The 19,877-nt window shown below is 45.8% G+C and overlaps 1 protein-coding gene and 1 long non-coding RNA gene across 6 annotated transcripts in view; one reads left to right on the forward strand and one right to left on the reverse strand.

The window, feature by feature from the left end:
• PEAK1 (pseudopodium enriched atypical kinase 1) overlaps positions 1 to 19,877 on the reverse strand; it is a 111,724-nt gene that overhangs the window by 42,520 nt on the left and 49,327 nt on the right. The window lies entirely within an intron of this gene.
• Positions 1 to 19,877, forward strand: part of LOC132333126 (uncharacterized) — a 53,904-nt gene that overhangs the window by 22,114 nt on the left and 11,913 nt on the right. Inside the window, exons 2-5 of one of the 2 annotated variants that reach the window (XR_009488068.1) lie at positions 6,818 to 6,888; positions 7,632 to 7,703; positions 9,058 to 9,180; positions 9,338 to 9,507. This is a non-coding gene — a long non-coding RNA (uncharacterized LOC132333126). Of the gene's footprint in view, positions 1 to 6,817; positions 6,889 to 7,631; positions 7,704 to 9,057; positions 9,181 to 9,337; positions 9,508 to 19,877 lie in introns of those variants that run through there. The other variant, XR_009488067.1, reaches the window with a different exon arrangement.

Genomic DNA, 19,877 nt, shown 5'->3' on the forward strand with positions numbered 1-19,877 from the left:
AAAATGGCTGTACAACAATCTAAGATTTAGCAGCAAATTACGGGTGTACATATCAGCTGACAGGAAAAAAGCACAATAATTATAATTTCAAAAAAGTATCTTCAATTCCAGTGCATTTTTCAGTTCCTCCCTACTTTCTTTAAGGAAAACTATGAGAATTAAGCCCTTCACAGCATTTTAAAAGTGAACCTGTATGACTGTATCTTGACCAATCTAATTATCTTTGATTTACCCTTCCTGGGCTCACTTGAAATTCTGCCCTTTGATCTTTTCCTTTTGTTTAAGCTCATGCAAACACTTGTGGAGAAGAATGAACTTTACCAAACCTCTCCAGAGGCTTCTCACAATAAACAAAAAAGCAATACCTGAGAAACATTTTAGTGCTCCTGTAGTCAGAGACCTGGGAACAGTTGTGGTTATCCTTCTGCTGAGCACAGCTAGAGAAGGAAAACAGGGTGGATCAGCCCTGGACTGCGGAGTCCAGCAATCCTGCAACTTCTCTTTGCTTCAGCCTCTCTCCCTTGCACTCCTGCAAAGGCTCCAAAGATCTGAGTGCTGAACACCTGAGGCAGCAAAACCCACAAGTGCCAACCCCCAAAACTCCCCCAAACCCCCATTTCAGTTTAGCAAATAACTTGTGGGTAGCAAACTACAAAACAGCATTGGAAAGGATGGGGAAGAAGGGCTAAACAGGAATCAAAGACGCAGGGAAGTGTCAGGGCAGGTAACTCAGGAGGGAGGGGCTGCCTCACAGCCAGGGCAGGATCAGCTACAACACCAAGGCTGCAGCACAGTGGGCACCCTCCAGTGGTCCCAGTCTCCCCTGGGAACCTCAGCAGTCATTAAATAAAGACTTGGCAGGATTAAGTTTAAAAATAACCCACCATGAGCTGTTATAAAAAAATGAGCTATTAAAAATAACCCATAAATTACAGCAAGAGCACAGCAGGGCTGGACTGTGCAGAGCCAAGAATTGTGGAGAAATTCAGGAACCAGGTGGCTGAGCTGGGCAAAATTACAGTCCCTTATCAGAACCAGGCATCAGTACAGCACATGGTGAAGGCACCTGCTCTTTATCATCACTTCTGGGAAGGAAACCTGCTCTGCCTACCAAACCATGAACCAATGGGCAAAAGAGAAACTGGCACAGTTTTATTTTAAGCTTTTAAGAAGTTCTCTCCAATTCCTAATGGCAGGGCATGCAAATGGTGTCTCAGTAAAGGCCAGGCAACCAACAGATTACATGCTTTCTGTGTGAGAAAATCAATGGCATGATTTACTGAGTATTGCACTCAGTTCTATTTATGACATCTCAGGAAGAAATGCTGCATAAAACAGCCACAAAAATATTTTAATATGGAAAGCTTTTCATCCCTTCAGTGAAACAAAAAGATTAGGACAGTTTAGTTCAGAATTGAGACAAATAAAATAATGTAATAATATATTAAATGATCTGTCACATAAAGAAGACAGACTGGGTGTTCCCATTTAGTGTCTATCTCAAAAAAAAAACAAACCAATAAACCCAATGCAGCATATTTACATCTCCAAAAAGAAAATTATTCCACATAAAACACTTCCTGAAAGAAGCTGGCACTGAGATCAAGGGGTCAGTGGATTCAGAGGAACAAGCAGACACTGATACACGGGATGAGCCACGACAGTTGTACAAGGTGGGGTGAACCCACAGCTCCCAATTTCAGAGTTCGAAAGCAGCATTAACCCTTTCAGTGGAGAGGAGGATTTACTCCTTCCCAGACTGTTCCCGTGCTGGCCACTGGAGCAGTGTGGGCAGGCTGAGGGCACTGCTGGGGGCTGGGCCTGACTGCTCCTCCTCTCACCACATCCTGCTTCTCCTGGCTCCACCTTGAGCCAGCAAAATCACCCCACTCTGCAGGAGCACTGAGATGCCACCATCTCCCACTGATAAGGTCAGGCCTTCCTCTCCTCCTCCCATGCTTTGTCACTCTGTCCCAGACTTGTCACTCAGTCCTGGGCCATCCCCTCTGTACCTTTTGTGACTTCATGTTTGACCCTGGGCAGCTGGGGCCTCAGGCTCAGGGGCCTGGGCCAAGGGGCTGTGCCACACCCGCAGCTCCTGCAGGACAAACCCACAGCCACAGCCAGCTGAGGAGGCCAGGGCAAAGAGATTGCTAAAGATTAGTACTGTTTGAAGCTTGGCACACTACAGGCTAGAAAAATCAGGGTAATGTTACAGAGGAATGATAGAAAAGGGTTTTTTCTTTAAAAATAGCCTAATCAATGCAACTTTTGAAGAAACATACATTACTATTTTATGGTAGAAAATATAAATAAAAATAAGCCCTATACTGCTGTCTCATTCACTATGTGGTAGAGCAATGCCTGGAAAGGGCCTGAATCTTTGTGAAAACTCCTCCAGTTTTCCATTCCACAGCAACCATCTCCTCCCCCTGCCATCTGCTTGGTGCACTCATTTTGCCTCATTCCTCACATCTATGATCAAAGTCAGACATTCTAATTTGAGGGCCTCTTTGATAATCTTGAGAAACTAGCTACAGGTAATTTTTTGACCATCAAAGCTGGTTCCAGCAGCTTACTCTCACTCAGGCTACTCTTCTAATTAGGGTGTCATTTATTCATCCCAATAAGCTACTTCACCAAGCAAGATGAATGCAAGAAATTTTAATCTGCAGTCGTAAGCCAGAGCAATGAAATGAATGATGAGCTCCATGTCAAAAGGTTAAAGATATTAATGTTTACTAGTGTTGAAGTTTACAACAGATAATTTCTTTGCTTATTCTACTTATGCTTTGCCTAAAATCCATTCCCATAAAATGGCAAGCCACCACTGATAAGAATGTTATTAGGGATAAAAAGCACCAGCATAGATGAAATTCAGAAAAGGAATTAGGAGGTACTGGCATTGGATGCTTTTAGCATACATAATAAGAATTGACTTTTTCCTTATTCTGATGATTAAGTGCTGTGCCTGCCAGCCCACAACACCCCAGTGTTCCAGGCACATTGTGGGGGCTCTGTGTGCAGCCCTTTCCCTCCGTGGGGACAGAAAAGGACTAACAGCCAAACCCAGGGCATCTCAATGTCAGTAAGCAGCTTTTTAGCCTACCAAAAGAGACAAGGGGTAGGGCAGGAAAAAAACCCTAGCAAAACCCCAATAATTGATTTTAGTTCCCAAAATCTGATTCCATACTTTAAAATAATCCACACACGGTAAACTATGCAGCGAAGGCATCATTAAATACAATCAAGGACAGAATCAGAAAGGAAATGCAACAGAAATCCTGTGTTAGTTTTTATCTTTACAGTCAATAACTGGTTTTTGCAGCTGGGGAATTTGCTCAATTTACTCCATGAGAAAAGAAATAGCCTGAATTTTCACAGACAGATGTTTGTACCTATCAAGTGTGTAAACCACTATTAATTTTTAGCCAGTGCTGAAGGAGGAGCAAGGGGAAGCAGGAATCCCGAGCAGGCTGCTCCAGGCAGGAAATCACTGCCCATGGGCTCCGGGGCAGCAGAGCCAGAGCTCTGCATGCGGCCAGCCCAGCCCCAGGGGGGCTGCTCAGGGCCGCAGGGCTGAGCCCAGCCTAACACCAGAGGTGGCTCCTCAGAGCCGCAGGGCTGAGCCCAGCCTAACACCAGAGGTGGCTCCTCAGAGCTGCAGGGCTGAGCCCAGCCTAACACCAGAGGTGGCCCAGCAGAGCTGCAGGGCTGAGCCCAGCCTAACACCAGAGGTGGCCCAGCAGAGCCGCAGGGCTGAGCCCAGCCTAACACCAGAGGTGGCTCCTCAGGGCCGCAGGGCTGAGCCCAGCCCAACACCAGAGGTGGCTCCTCAGGGCCGCAGGGCTGAGCCCAGCCTAACAGCAGAGGTGGCTCCTCAGGGCCGTAGGGCTGAGCCCAGCCTAACAGCAGAGGTGGCTCCTCAGAGCCGCAGGGCTGAGCCCAGCCCAGCCCGGCCCCTGCAGCCCCTGCCCTGGGCCGGCCGCAGCCGCTGCCGAGCCCGCAATGCCGAGCCCGCAGCCCGGCCAGCACTCACTCCTGGAGCAAGACACAGCAGGAAACAACAAAGCTGAAGCACAGCAAACGAGCTCTAGCAAAGGAAAGAGAAAGAAAATCACCACCAACATTCAATTCTCTTTCTTTAGTTCTTCTTTACAGATAGAAATGTTTTCCTAAAGGAGCTGATTGCCAGACACAAATTTTGCTACTTGTGCTTGACAGAATCCTGAGAACACAAAGCCTTTTGTAGCCAGAAAAAACAATGTGAATTTTCTACTCTTGTACTGCTGAGATGACTCAATACCAGTCCACAGGGGTCTGAAGGTAAAAGCAGAACCACACTCATCTGAATTCCTTGCCTTTCAAACGAGATTTTTATGACAGAATACTTTATTAGCAAACTGGGCTGCTACAAGCCCACACCAGGAACCACACCAAGCCCAGGGCAATTACCTTTTGTCACTGCCATTCCAGTGAAATGGGACAGGCTGCTATTACCTGCTCTCTTGGAGGGTCTTGAGGGAGGTTTATTCCTGCCATGTGCAACATTGTGGCATTTGGAAGTAAATTGTTTATAACAAGAACCAGTGTGAGACAACAACCCCAGCAGCAGCAGCAGAGCTCTGTCCCTGCTCCCTCCGAGCTCAGTCTCCAGGGGCTGCCCAGGAGACACCAGCACATTCCAGTGCCTAAGGGGAATTGCTCAGGAACACAGCCTGGCCTTGCTGCCACCTCCTGCCCAGGAGGGGAGGGTGATGCCAGGTGTCCCCAGGATGGTGACACAGGAGACCCCACGCTCTCTGTAGTGCTTAACCCCGCAATTTGTGCAATAAAAAAAGAGGAATGGCAGATCTCAAGGTTCTGGGCTCAACCTTGGCTTAATTAGTGGTGGTGGCATATGTTCTGTGATGGTTACATAAACAGGGATGGCATCCCGACCGGTGGCCAAGGGGTTGCCATGGTAACTGTGACAGCCATCAATGCTGCCTTACTCATCGCTTTCCCCCTACCCCAGCAGCACTTCTGCTTCTACTTTGCTATTTTCAAACACAAACATGAATAAATGGAGCTCTCTGGCCTTCTCTGGGAACGAAGCTGCCCAAAGCCGTAACCCCCAGTGCCCCTTGTGAACTGTGAGCAGCACCCTTGGGCTGCTGCTCTCCCAGGACAGCCAGTGTTCCACCCTGGGGACAACCAGCAGAACAACCCTTCCGCTGCTGCAGCACATCCCTGCACACCTGGAGGCCAGGCACTGTCCTCTGCAGCCCAGACTGCTAGCCAGAACTCATGATGATGTGCTCATGCCTTCCACAAGCTTTTCAGCAGCTTCACTTCTGTCAGTGCAATCAGGCAAGGCTGGCCTAAAATCTTTTATTCCCAGTTTACAGCTGAACATAATGAATAAAATGTATTTCCTCCATCTTTTTTTCCAGTGCACATCTCTGCTTTCAAATCTCCTGCTCTCCCTATTTACATTTTCTTTCAGACTGCTCATAAAAACCCCTGACTAATTTTAGGACAAAGATTAATACAGAGCATCCTGCTCAGCAGCACCTCCTGCCTACACCCAGTTTCACACCTGTCACCTATAGCCAGGCCTAACCCACAGAACATCCACTGCATTTTCATCATTTTGGTTTCTCAGTAACAACATAGAAAAATGAAATTAAAATATACTAGATTTAAAAGTTAATTTAGCCTTTTGTATACTTGTTAATCAGCTTATCTGTTTATCTCTCCAGCATTTGCAAAGATGATATACAGAGGCACAAGGAAGACAGGAAACATGGTTTTTCAAATACAAGGAATTTGTGTTTTATTTTAAAGGCTTGTTTTAAAAAGCAAGTCTTTTGTTTGCAATAGTATCCAGCAGTTATTCGACAGAAAAACCAGTCTCAGTACTGTGAATAAAGATTAAATGCTAAATTTTTTTTGATTTCAGTGATTTGCAGAAATATTTTTTGGCAAAACCAGAAAATGAGTCACTACTAACTTCACCTTCTGTGACTGTTTCAAGTACAAATCATTTCTCATCTGACAATCACTCAGCTTTTAAAGCCAGCTGTTTTATAAAGCCTTTTGTTGAAACCTGGTATGTGAACAGGGATCCCAAGGCCTTAATTTTGAGAGAAATTGCAGTATGTCAAACTCAATAAAAGCAGAAGACTTGTTTGGATGCCAGAATTCTGTATGACAAAAAAAAAAAAAAAATCAAAAAAGGTGAAGTTAATAATAGGAGATTTATCAGCTGCCTGGATACAGGTGTAGGATTGGCCTCTTGGTTGCTTCATACAGCAGAGCTGAGAAACTGAAGCAGCTCTGCTCTGTGCTGTGCAGGTCTTCAAAATACATGTTAATACAAAAATTTTTGTTAAAAATACTTGTTTCTTCTTCCTTTCTTTAGAGAGCAAAGTGATTTCCTTACTTCCATATGGTACTGCAGGAACAGGAAGAGTAAAGAAAAAAGTGGAGAGACAGTGGTTGTGAGGAGCAGCTCTGCACAACTTCTGTTCACCTGTGGCTGTGCCAAAGCAAGGCTTGGGCTGAGGAGCCCCTGCCCTGCCCTGCCAGGACACAGTGCAGCCCCAGGCAGTGCCACAGCCAGGCAGCCCCAGCTCCCTGCACTGCTGCTCCAGCCCAGAGCTCTTCCAAGGCTGAGCTAATCCAACAAAAGTTCGGGCTCTCAGTGCTGATGAGCTCTGTGTAGTCAGGAGATGGACTGGAGCCTCTGCTCTAATGCCCCATGTGAAATCTCTGCTCTCCACATAAAGCCCGGGACATTAACCATGTCTTATTTTCCCATTTTTCTTTTCAGGGAGCCTGGATGGATTGTAATGCACATGGATAGACTGAAATGCTCAGCAGATGATTTTGCTTAAATCTCAAGTAAGACAAATGTGTGGAGATCTTCAATCACTGCCCTGGGAGGTGTGGGCAATGTATTACACTTTACAAGGAACAGCATTTGGAAAATTTCCCTTTTCACTCCTCAGCCACTGGACTCTGTTAATTACTTGCTAAACTTGGAGAAAGAAGAATGGGAAAGGAAAAGGGCAGAGGAGGCCTGACAGAGATAATGAGACAGCTGCCTGCTGAAGTGAGGTGGCATTAATGCCTGGGCTGAAGGAGGGGCAGGCAGATCCCTCCCCTCCCCTCGTGGCAGCAATTCCTGCAGCCCTGCTCTGCAGTCACACACCAAGCTCCAGCAGCAAGTCCCCTGCTTGGGTCAAGGCCTTTGTCTCATAGGCTACGATGGAAGATTTCAGTCTGAGGCTCTACAGAAGTAGTAAAATAAATTCTGCCTCAAATCTCCACAAACCTGTAATGTGCCAGCAACCAGAGACAAATGAAAGTCTCTAAAGGTCCCTGGAATTTCACCACTTGCTCTGCCTATGCATTCCCTGGTGCACGCTTCATTTTTACTGAAAATTCAGTGCAAAGAAATAAATTAGGAAGAGCTGTCATACTAATTTTTTTTTTGGAAGTGCAATTTCAATCTTCCCTATGAAAAATGTGATTTGAAAACTCCTGTGGATATTAGCATCCAAGGACTACAGGTTTTTTAATCTGTTTGGTTGGATTTGTGGCTGTCCCACACCGATGTGGACAATACCTTTGTTTCCTTGTAGATGCAACCATGGGAGCATCTTCCCAAGATCCTGAATTATGCCTGCTGCTAACCACACTCCAGGAGTTCTCGGGTGAGCACATCCCTTTCTTACAGAGGTAACCAAGTTCTGACTCTGACATGCTCACAGGTCATGCATCAGGTTCAAAAGTTTTGCACAAGTAAAGCACAACTGAGAGCATTATTGTCTTTCAATATTATTATTGTAATATCTGGTGATAAATATAATGCCACAAGTGTACAGCTTTAATTGAAATGTAAACAAAACTGTTTGATAGTCTCCTTCAATTGTCCTTTGCTAATGATGAAAATAATTCTAATAATTACTGTGCCCAAAACATCTGGGAAGGAGATCAAAATCACTATCTGAAAATTCAGTCCAGTAGTAGTTCAGGGGTTAAAGTAACATAAATGGTGCCTTCTTTAAGGATACACCTCTATAGTTTGCATAGTGCTGTAGCAGAGAAGTTTCAATCAGACTTATTTATAAACACACACTCACAAAAGGGAAGAAATCACGAGAATCAGATCCATTGGGATATTCTGACAGCTTCAGATTGAGATCTACAGAAGACACACACATCCCAGGCAGAAAGCCAAAGTAGTTGTGACCAGATAAAAGGGGACTTAAACCTGAGAAAATATGATTACAAACCAGAACTATTATACTATTAATGACCTCCAGAGGAATGAAGTTAGCCAGCTGATGCAGTGAAAGATGCTAAAGTGGGGATGGTTTAAAGGCCACCCCAGAGAAGGGAGCCTGTGAGAAGCCAGTGGGAAGGGTGAGTAACGCCCAGGCAGACCCTGCTGGAGCAGATCCACGGGAGGTCACAGCTCTGCCACAGCCCTGGCCTGGGGATGATTCCCACTCTGCCCCCAGTGGGTCTGCTGGACCAGCCCAGCACGAGGGGCATTTCAGCACCACATCACACAGACCCACACGAGGTGTGCCAAGCTCCAGCAGGTAACTGCCAATCCACATCATGCACTCCAGCTTTTACAAAACACTGCCAGTCTTCAATTCCTACAGTAACCTTGTGGACATGAGAACATGCAATTTATGGCAATTATTTTATAAGGGAGAAGGGGAGAGGTTACAATAGGATTATGAGGAAGGAATTTCCAAACCCAGTTCTAAAATTATCTTCAGCTTTAACAAATCACAACTCTAACCCCCTCTCCTTTTTGCTTATTCCTAAAGCCTTTCTTCTTTCTCCTCTTGAGCCTAATCTGATCTAAATTCTTTCAGGATGTCAAGGGGATAAATCTGCTATTAAGAGCTACTAGTTTCCATTTGCTTTTTAGAAGTGGGTGTGTGACAACACTCTGAGGCATTACACAGGCAATTAGGTATGCTCAGGATGCTCGACTCCAGAGAGACAATATGCAGAGAAGTGGAGGCTAAAGCACTTCTGCATTAACAGGAGGACCCTCCAAGTGCTTTGCACAGTGTGCTCCAGGGCCACTCAATTGTCCCCCAGTGTCAGTATTCCAAGCAGAAGACATTTAACTCTCCTCCCAGACCAAAGGATCAACACAGGAATCAGGTATTTATCCCATGCCAGTAACAAGATTTCTACCTAGCAATTTTCTGCAACTTAAATGTAAATGATGCATGTTCTTATGAGATATTAAACACAAGCCAAGTGCTTTAACAGAAAAGTAGGAAACACCCCAATGATCTCTGTGTTTTGTCATCATCAGTGACTGCAGCCCTGAGGAGCCTCCAGCTCCTGCCAACCAGCAGCAAATAAGGACTCAGTGCAGCTTCGAAGAAATTATGGCACTTTCTTATGTGCATTCAGAAAGAGACAGCCATGAAGCATTGCCTTGCTAAATGTTATAAAAGTTCTTATAAATATTCATGGGCAGCATTTGTACTCTGAGTATTTAATCATTTCTTTACAAGAAAGGAACAGGGAGAAGGGGAGAGGAAGAAACTACTGTTTCTTGAATTCCAAAGAGATCAAGGTAACAGAAGAGGCAAACTTGTGTACAGGTAATCTATAAATTAGTCAGCACCAAACCCAGAAACCTACAAAAAAAGAGAATTTTTTCAGGTAGATTTTCTTTTTTCATTACATCTGAAGTTACACAATAGTTTGCAGGTATTAACCTAATGATTTTTTTGATCCTTTGAATTTTTACATCATTGGCTTTTGAAAAACAAGCCTGATCTGTTGCTTCTGACATTTGTGTGAAGACAGATTGAGCTGGCTGCACTCTGCACTCCAAAGCCCAGGGTCCCAGGTAAGGCCAAGACCAGAGCAGCAGCACTGCCTGGGCAGAGGCTTTGTGCCAGGGGCACTGGATCCATCCCTGTTGGAAACAAGGCAACTCCAGCAAAGGGGGAGAAAGACCAGGAGGACTCCATGGATAGCACAAGGCTAATTAATTACTTTATTATGCTATATTATTCTCTTCTGTATCACACTACACCTAAACTGAATCTGCACAAGCACCCAACTGAACTGCACAGAACTTGTGACTGTCTGCTGACCGAGAGGCCAAGGGAACAAACCATCACCAGAATGCACCACCTCCACATTCCATTCTACTCTGGCACAGCACAGGAGCAGCCAATGAGAGAAGAATTGCTTTGATCATTCTTTTCTCTGCTTCTCTCAGGTTCAGAGGATGTGAATCCCACATATCCCCTCTGACCCAGCAGGACTGAGAGCCCTGCCAGGCTCCGTGCAGGCACTGCCTGTCCAGCTCTGGCCATGGCACACAGCCCTGCATCAAAGCCTCTCAGAGCTGAATTTATCAATACTGCTGGGAATGAATATAGATTTCTCTAACACGTGCTGACAATACAAAAGCCTGCTCACAAGTGGCTTGTGCACAAAAGAGAAAATACATTGTAAAACAGCTTTGATGTCAAATTATAAACCTCACAGAAAAGCCAAGAGATGTGAACAGTAGCACCTGAACTGCTCAGAAATCACCCAGCAGAGACAGCAGTCAGGGCTCCTGCCTTGCTGTGATGTGGCTTCCAAGCCAGACCAAGAAAGCCTTGGGCACTTCTCCCTCTCCTTCCCCAGCAGAACAGCAGTTCCTGCTGCAGACACGAGTTACACCTGGCTGTGGGTACCAGTGCCTTTGCAGGCCCCACAGTCTGGATGCACCTCCCCAGCCAGGATGCTGCAGCTCGAGGAAAAAATAACAATCTCAGATGTTTATTACTGCAGGCCCAGCTCCTTCACACACACCTTGGCTGGCAAGCAGAGCCAGTGCTGGCTGAACAGGCTGGGACAGCAGCAGTAACAGTGGAAGAAGCTTATTGCTGTGATGCTTCTGGTTCCCTGCTGGATCAGCCCAGGCAGATTCCTGCCAGCTGTACCTGTCTGTGCTCTCAGGTGTATTGGACAAGTCTCTGTGGAGTCACTCCAGGCCCATGCCATGTTTAGAATTACAAAGCAAAATGAAAAGTGGTGCTGCCTTTTGCTTCCCTCAGGAAAACTGCCTCTTGCAAATGGTTTTATCATTTTCATTATATCCTGTTTGATTTGCTTTACCATCTTGACTGGAACAATAGCTAAGACATAATAGGAAAAGATTTTTCCACAGGCTGGTTCTAATTACATTAAATCTCAAGTGAGATAGGACATTTAAATAAGAAACAACAACTGCAGAGTCTGAGATAATGACATACCGAGATACCAGGCTTTTTGAGAGTGCCATTAAAATGATGCATGAAGCATTACAGCTACTCCAATTGGGTTTCAACACGAAAGCCATTCCTTCTGAGGCACAGTGCTGCAGAGAGAGGTCAGCACTTACTGCACTCAATGTGCTACTCAACAATTAGGAACCATTATCCCCTATGCTGAAGTTGCAACATAGACTATCACAGGTTTAAACTTCTGTATGAGCTGAGGCAATTGGGAAGGCAGGGTCTCTGGGATGAACCACAAAACAGAGTGGAGGAGCTTCTGGAGAGCTCCTGGATTTTGCTGCAAGTTGTACCTTTAGCATTCTGCCATCGTAACCAAATTCTCTTAATTTCCTGGAAAATATATCTTTAGATTTTCTGGAAGCCACTGAAATGCAGACATGCAAAATGGAGCCTGTGGCTGTGTGTCCTGTCAAACCTGTCACAGACCCACTGCTCGTTTGTTTAACCCTGGAGCACTGCCCAGCTGTGCTGCCAGCACTGCTACCTGCAGGGCCCTGCAGCCAAGTCCCCAGCTGGAAATCAAACTGAGGAAAGGGAGCTTCTGTGGGGAGGAAAGGTCTTCAGGCACTGCCCCTGTGCCTCCCTTTCCTTTGGCTAGCAAGTGCTAACCCAGGCTAAAGGGAAGGAGAAGGGCTGGCCTGAGGGGATCGAGGGCACTCTCAGCCAGGGGGCAGACAGCACTGGGTGGGGTGGGAATGTTCATCTGCTGGAGTGCTCTGCAGAGGGACCAGGACAGGCCAGATCCATGGGCCAAGGCCAACTGTATGAGCTTCTGCAGGGTGAAAAGCTGGGTCCTGTCCCTGGCTCACAGCTCCCTGCAGTGCTACAGGCTGGGGCAGAGGGACTGGAAAGCTCCCCAGCAGGAAGGACCTGGGCACAGCTGAACACGAGCCCAGGTGTGCCCAGGTGTGCCCAGGTGGGCAGCAAGGCTGCTGGCCCCTGGTCTGCACCAGCAGTGCTGTGGCAGCAGGAGCAGGGCAGTGAGCTCCCCCTGTGCTGGGCACTGCTGAGGCCACACCTCACACCCGGGGGTCACAGGGGGGCCCCTCACAACAAGGAGGAGACAGAGTGCAGGGGAGCTTTAGGTTGGAAATCAGGGAAAAATGTCTCCCTGAAAGGGCTGTCCAGCCTGGCAGAGGCTGCCCAGGGCAGTGGTGGAGTCCCCATGCCTGGGGGATTAAAAAAGCCACGTGGATGTGGATTTGGGGACACAGGTCAGTGGTGGAGCTGGCAGTGCTGTGTCAGTGGTTGGACACAATGATCATAAGGGTTTTTTCAACCTTAGCAACTCTCTGATTCTGTAATGGGGGAGAGCAGTTCCCCGAGTGCCCTTGCTCCCAGCTCATCCCTAGGCTGAATAACTGACATCAAACCATGGCTAAGGGGCTCTGCTCTGTGGCTGAGCTGAGGCAGGGCTGTACTTACACATTGGTATCACTTTCTCATCTGTCCAGCTGCTTTTGCACAGCTGTCATAGGAATGTTCCAAGGAAATTAGCAAGATACTGAGGATTGAGAGACTTTGTTTCAGTCAATTAACAGAATCTGTGATTCTAAATTCTATACTCAGAGAATAGAAACTTTCACAGAAGCAGGTCAGTAAGTAAAGCATTCTTGTCCAGTTAGCAAAACATTAATTCTCTATTAATAATCAAGTCCACAAGAGAAAATTTACAAAGTTGTTTCAGCACACAAAATAAAATTATTTTCTTGGGTGTGTGTTGCACACTTCAGCCTTGCCCCCGTGAAGTGCTGTGACACACAGATTGTCTGTGTTCAGCCAGTGCCAGGGCACTGCAGGATGATGGCTCAGACACAGCTCACTATTGCAGCTCTGTGACCACGTGGCAGAAGCATTTGCTAAATGCAGCTCAGGTACCTGCACAGCACTGCTGGGCATGCCTGCATAGAGCCAACCTGAACAGAAATACACATGCAACTATTCCTGCTTGTGACAGTACTTAATCTGCATCAAAGTAAGGAATTTAACTTGTACACCTTTCCCTATCAACTACTGGTTTTGTTAACTTCTTTAGGCCCCTATGCTTATAAGATTTATAAGCTAAAATTAGATGGCCATGCTCACCTCCATGACACCTATGAACAGCCCCAGCTTTCAAACTGCAGCAGCTCCACCTGAGGGTGGGGAGGAAGGGTGGATTTCTGTCAGGTCAGGGAGTGAAGGACATCAGCAGTGAAGGACATCAGCACTGAGCACCGACACACAGAGGGAGGCTGGAGGGCCTCTGCCTCCCTCTGCTCCCCAGAATGCCAGGGGAGGTTTCAGCAGGTTTTGTGCAGCATCATGGCCTGAAGAGATCCTGTCCTGAAGTCCTTGGGCTCACACTGACTGCACTTTTCCCTCCCCAGTTGCTGGCACAAACCTTCCCCACTGGATCCCAGTGAAATACCAACATGCAGTTTTACATGCAAACTACACAACAGGCTGTTTCTTCCCCAGCAGAGGAATAATGTGAAAACTTGCCAGTGTTGCTCATGAGCTGAGATGGAGGCTGCACAGGTCATGATGAGCTGAAGGGAGCTGAGGAGTGTCTCCCCAAGCCAGGACCTCCCTGGGAGCCAGTGCCAGCACTGCAGAGCTGGGAGCTCAGCAGCACAAGGGCAAACCCCAGAGCCTGCATTCCACCAAGGGGCTGGCACCTCTGGCACTGGCAGTGCTGCACCCCAGGGCACCTCACCCCCTGTCTGTCACACACTCCTGATCTGCCATCCAACTTTCTTCCTGCACAGCCTGCTGGCCTCTCATTAAGACCAAAATTTACAGAGCAGATTTCAGCTTTTGTAAAACCCACTGCACTTTCTAAAGATCCACCTTGTGTTCCAGGCAAGTGAAATAACACTTTATGGCTCCTGGGGGTTGTTTTCCATCTTTATTTTTTCTAAAATTATTTAGGTCTTGCAATGCCTATTTCTCAGGCAGACTGTCAGGGATGGTAATGAGATTTATCTGCACAGCCTCTCTCACTCTCTGCCCCCTTTCATTCTTAGACACACAAGTGCTTTTATGTTGCAGGAAATGAGGACAACAGAAAGCTGCAGATCCCATGAATGTAAAAATTGTCTTGAAGGCATGGAACAATCCAGCCCTAATTACAGCCAGCTGGAGCCTGCTCTCTTTGCACTGATACTTAGATAATTAACTGAATACTGACTGATGCAAGACTCAAGTATGTCACTACCAGATATTCAAGGTTAATTTTTGTATCCATCACCAGCATCAAGCTTAATGGATATTATCAGCTAAACCCTTGAAAATCAGTAACACAGAGTCATAGTCAGGGAAGGACTATTTTCCTTCAATGAGCTTGGTGCCATCTTTCTTTAGCTGCAGAAGAAATGTCTTTTACATTAACAAGGCAAACTCATAAATTTTGATCCATTTAATACCTGTAAATTCACTCACTTAAAGCCTTAAACTTAAATACACTGAAATCACAACAGTGATGTAATAAAATACACCCCAGACTGCTCCAGTGGGCATTACTGGAGGAATACCTGTTTATTTCTCAGAGTATGGCATCTTTAAATTGGTGGGTGTGTGGATCCTCCTCAGTTACTGCTTTATATGGATGTTGCAAGCAAACAGTTGTATGCTGAAAACCAAATATCCCGATTTGACTGTGCATATACCTGAAACCATTACAGGAGGGGACAGCAGAGACAGTGCTCAAGAAGTCTGAAATGTCTGTAAGTCAGAACTGCTGATGCACTTCTCCTCCTGCATGGAACAATAAATGTTCAGATTGTGAGGGACCTGAACTGTGCTGTCAGCAAAAAAACTGAAAGAGGAAGTCAGTCCCAACAAGAGAAAGTTGTCTCTCTCAGTTCCACTTTCAGCAGAGCTTTCCCTGGAGACAGGGATTTTGGACAGATTCAATCCCTCTGACTGGTTTACAGCTGCACTGATGGGAGAAAACAAGGTGTCACTACTGCTTATCAAGTGGTACCTTTATTCCTAGTTACTAATTCAAGAGATCACCGTGAAAAATTTGAAGTATTTTAACCTGGCAAAGGTGTTCATAGTAACAGCAATGCAGCACAGCAAAGCCACAGTAAAAGAGGAGCAGAACTAATCAGAAATTGTTAGAGCTTGGGTAGGGCTATGCAGCAGATAAGCAGCATGCATCTCAGCAGCCTGCAGTGCTCTCCAAACATCTGGGTGGGGAGGCAGGAATCTAAAGAATCCGGAATAGGGTTCTTTCCATTTTGTATTTTATTCGTCCTCGCACCTTCTTATCTAGTAATGGAAAAATAAACAATCCCAGTTATGTTTGCACAACCTTGCTCCTTCAGCAGGAAAAGTCTGAATTTTGTGAAATATCTTTGGAATGCCACTGTAATGCAAATCACAAAGCACTGCCACCACAGTGCAAGTTAAAGTGTAACCTGCAGTTTTCCCCAAGAGAATACACAGAATTTATATCACCAGAAATGGAAAGCAACAGAACAAAAATAAAAGCTTAGCAAAAAAAGTAGGTTAACTCATATAGAGAATGATACATAAGACAAGGCTGAAAAAGAAAGCAAGACAGATATTTTGGGAAATATTTTGAAGTCTCTTCAAAGCCCTGCCTATTTGCCTGTAAAGTATTTCTGCTTAAAATATAGATATGCTAATGTTCATATTTAAGATAGAGATGATTGGGCTGAAAGAACTCCTCTTTGGAAAAGCCAAGGAAAAAGACTGTGCACCATCAGCAGCTGGTTCTGAGTGCATTTTCAGACTTATCCTGGGTTAAGGAGTCACAGGATCATTAGGGGTGAAGGGGTGGCTGGAGGTCATCTAGTTCAGCTCCAGGGAAATGGATGTTTGAGAGGAAAAGCTGCATTCTGGATAAAGTGAAGAAACCTCTGGAATCTGAGAAGTCTCCAAAACTCCAATTATTTTGTGTTAAAGGGGGCATAAGAAGTGCTGCTGCAGCAACTCCCTGGATGAGGTGGGTGCTATAGTACCCAAGGGAATCCAGCACTGCCCAGAACCTTGGCACAGTGGCACTACCTGCATTCCATGGAAAGAATTATTGCTTGCAGCAGGTTCAAATGTGTTAATTATCTTTTTCACCCAGAAGTTCATAGTTTTCTTAATTAGCAGGATCTGAACTGTATGCAGGTTTCTTTTTTTGGTTTGGGAATTTTTTTTTTTTGTTTGGAAGAATGGGAATGTGTTTCTTGCCAAGGCCACATCACATAATAACAGACTAGAGAAAAATGAAAGGACCCAGTATGAAAAATACAATGCAATTATCACCAACTGAGCAGCTGATAAAAGAAATGACAGAGTAAAATACACAAGTTTCACATGATGCAAATTCAGGGAAAGTGAATTTGTTACAAATATTGAGCAAATGAAAAGAGGAGACCTCACCATAAGCAAGGCCTCTCACCTCCCAGCCACTGAAAACTCCCTCCTCCTGCAATAAGCCATCTGCCATCCCATCAGAAAAGGAGCTACAAGATCCCCAGCAGCAGATCTGCTTGGATGGAACTTACAGGGGCATGGCCAAAATGAAGACCAGGAGCCCCACAAAATTACAAGATAATTTTTCCATTTTCTCCTGTTTATTTGAAATTTCCAGCCATCACACCAGCATGAATTCAAGCAAACACAGCCTCAGCTGCCTTCTATCAACTAAACTGACAAGGACAGAATTTTTAACACACCTGTGATGGGCACATTTCAGAGATAAGTCTAAGTGAAAACAGCGATACTGCAAGCGTGAAAAATCTGAACTGCCCTCTGGAAAGAAGTGCATATAGGGACATGGAAAAAAGATTATTAAGTTATTGTTGCTTAGTCTGTCAATGTTTCCATTTGGAATCAGCCTTCAGCCATTAAAACCTCAGCTGGAAAAGCCTGGTTGAACCTGACAAATGAACAAGCCAGGTCTTGGGAAGAAAACACGTCATTTTTCCTTAACCCCCAACTCAAACAGATCCTGCCTTCAGTAACTTCAGCTTCTTTTGAGATCAATATCCTCAATTTTGCATCTTTCTTTTGTGCATGTGCAATTGCAGTTCAGATGCTCCCCTATCTGTTCCCTGTTTTACCCTGAGAGGGAAGCAGCTGCCCTGTTCTGCAGGGGAGCACACCCAGCACAGTCCTCTGTGCCCAGAGCTTCTCCAAACTGCACACAGAAATGATACAGCACTTGGAGTCTGGAAAACTGCTCAGGAACGCACACAGAAAATGCACTATAGAAATGTAAGATCATGAAAAGAATGTTATTATGGCTATTATCCTCAAAATCCATCTAAGGCAGTAGCCCCTGCTTGTCCCTGCAGACACCTGGCTTTATGTGCAGCTCACATGGATCACAAGAGGCTCCTCTTCAGTGCCAGCATTTTCTGCTCCTTCCTTGCTCTTTGTGCCAAGCCAAAGAGAAGCAACAAAGGCTGGTGTTGTTCCTGGAAAGGAATGGCTTCTGCAGGAGTCAGTGGGCAGTCTCCTTTCCTGCACACACAGGCTCGAGCTCTGTACAGTGAGGGAACCTCTGCAAACACGTTCCTGTGCAGCCTTCTCAATGGAAGGCACCCCACAGAATGTGTGTGGGTCCTGTGTGTGGGACAGGAGCCTGACAGGGGCCTCAGAACCCTCTCTGTGGCTGCAGAGCCAGGCAGGCTGAGGTGTGTGAGCTGCCCACAGCCTCCCATTGTTCCTGGGAAGGTGGTGACTTCCTCTTCATTGAATCTTTCCCCTTACGGTGTCCTTCCTTCCTGATGATAAATGCAGTTTTTATTTTTCCAACCAATTCAACATTACTTTTAGAAATTTTATCACTCATTCAGATTTCAGTCAGTGAGTCAAGCGGAAAAAATGTGTTCTCAAGCTGAGAGAAAACCCTCCCATTTAAAATCCCTGAGCCAAGAGCACCTCCCAGGCCACATCCTCCAGCTGTTCTCAGAGACAGAAAGAATTTGTGCACTCCATCAGTTCCCACCTAGGCCACTCCAGAGCATCTCCAGCAGGAAGGAGATCTATCTGCCCAGAGCAGCAATCCCTGGCTCTTCCCAGGCCTCATCCCACCCAGCTCTTCTCTCAACTGCAAAAACCTCTTGGTGTTCAGCTGATGAACATCTTCGTGTGCCAGCCAAGGAATCTATCCATAGCATTGTTCTCCCTGTTTCTGGGCCTCTGTCACTTTTATCAGCTAAATAATAGTAATTTGAATGCAGAAACAATTATGGGAACCTATTTGCTCAGCTGAAGTCCTTGTCCCCAGCAGATTTACAGTTAGTGCTGTTTTGTCAAAGGCTGAATGCATGAAGAGGTTGCTGTGCCAGGCAGGGATGTACAAAGGAACAGACAAACCATCAACTTCCAGCTTCCTAGGAATGTTTCCTCTAATGATGGTGGTTAGAACCTGTTTGCATCCCCTCCTGACTGCCTGCAAAGAGACAAGCCAAGGTGGGGCATTTGCCTTGGTAAGAATGGGCAACAGTTTGTGGCTAGGACTGCTTTGTAACTGGTGCTGCTCATATTTCTGGCTCTAAAGTGCCCTGCAGAAACCAAACATCCCACTGAGGTGCTCCAGCTCCAAAACTTTTGCAAAACAGACATGAGAGCTGGAACTGTCTTTTTCTTGTTCTCATTAGACACGTGAGTGAATCAGATCTGAGGATTGGTGCACACCTTCAGAGAGAAAGGGCTGCAGGGCTACAGGGAACCACAGAGAAAAGGCACCAAGGAGAGCACAGTAAATCTGAAAGCCTGAAAGAAGAAAAACATTTTTCTTTTAAGTTCTTTTTGAGCTTCATTTGTCACCACTGCAGACAGATGGAATCTGCCAGCCCTCCCTTCCTCCCAATGCAGCAGAAGACACTGACACAGTATAGAAACAACTCTGGCAACAAACCAGACAACTCCTCAAGAGGGGAACTCAGGGAGGGAGGAACCTGGCAGCCTCCTGAGCACCTGGTGCACTGGCTGAGCTCTAAGCTCTTGGTTGGGAGGCTAAGTGCTGCCCTGACAGAGCTCTCACAACAGACACAGGAGCACAGTGTGGATTTCAGACAGAATTGCTACATGAATGCTGAGCATTTTCTGAAATCCCACCCTTAACCTCACAGAATCCTTCTGGGGCACTGACTGCTCTCCCACTGAAGTTCTAACACAGACCATGATACAGGGGTGGAGTGAATACCTCACCTGGACTGGTAAATAAGAACAGGTATATTTGTGAGGCTCAGAAATGCTAGTCTAAGTTTTCTACCACCAGTCACGTAGAGCTACTGTCAGATCTGTTCACACTCCCTCTTAAAAAGAGGGCAGAATAAGATATAAGCATTTCAAACAAAACCACTGCACATAACAGATTTCCTTTGTTTTATTCATGACAAATGAAAGGAATGTAGTGAGATATTATTTTTGATATTTGCAGTTACATCACAGTTTTCAAACTAAGGCAGATTCTACTGAGCTGGGGTTTAGTGAGGCTTTGAGGAGAGCACAAACATCTCCTTTCACTCTCTCGCCTCAAAAGACATGGAAACATCATCTTAGTGTGGTATTAAAGATGTGGTAATTCCCCTCTACCCTTTTAAAGGC

This window comes from Haemorhous mexicanus, chromosome 13, assembly GCF_027477595.1.
Source record: "Haemorhous mexicanus isolate bHaeMex1 chromosome 13, bHaeMex1.pri, whole genome shotgun sequence".
Classification (NCBI taxonomy): Eukaryota; Metazoa; Chordata; class Aves; order Passeriformes; family Fringillidae; genus Haemorhous; species Haemorhous mexicanus.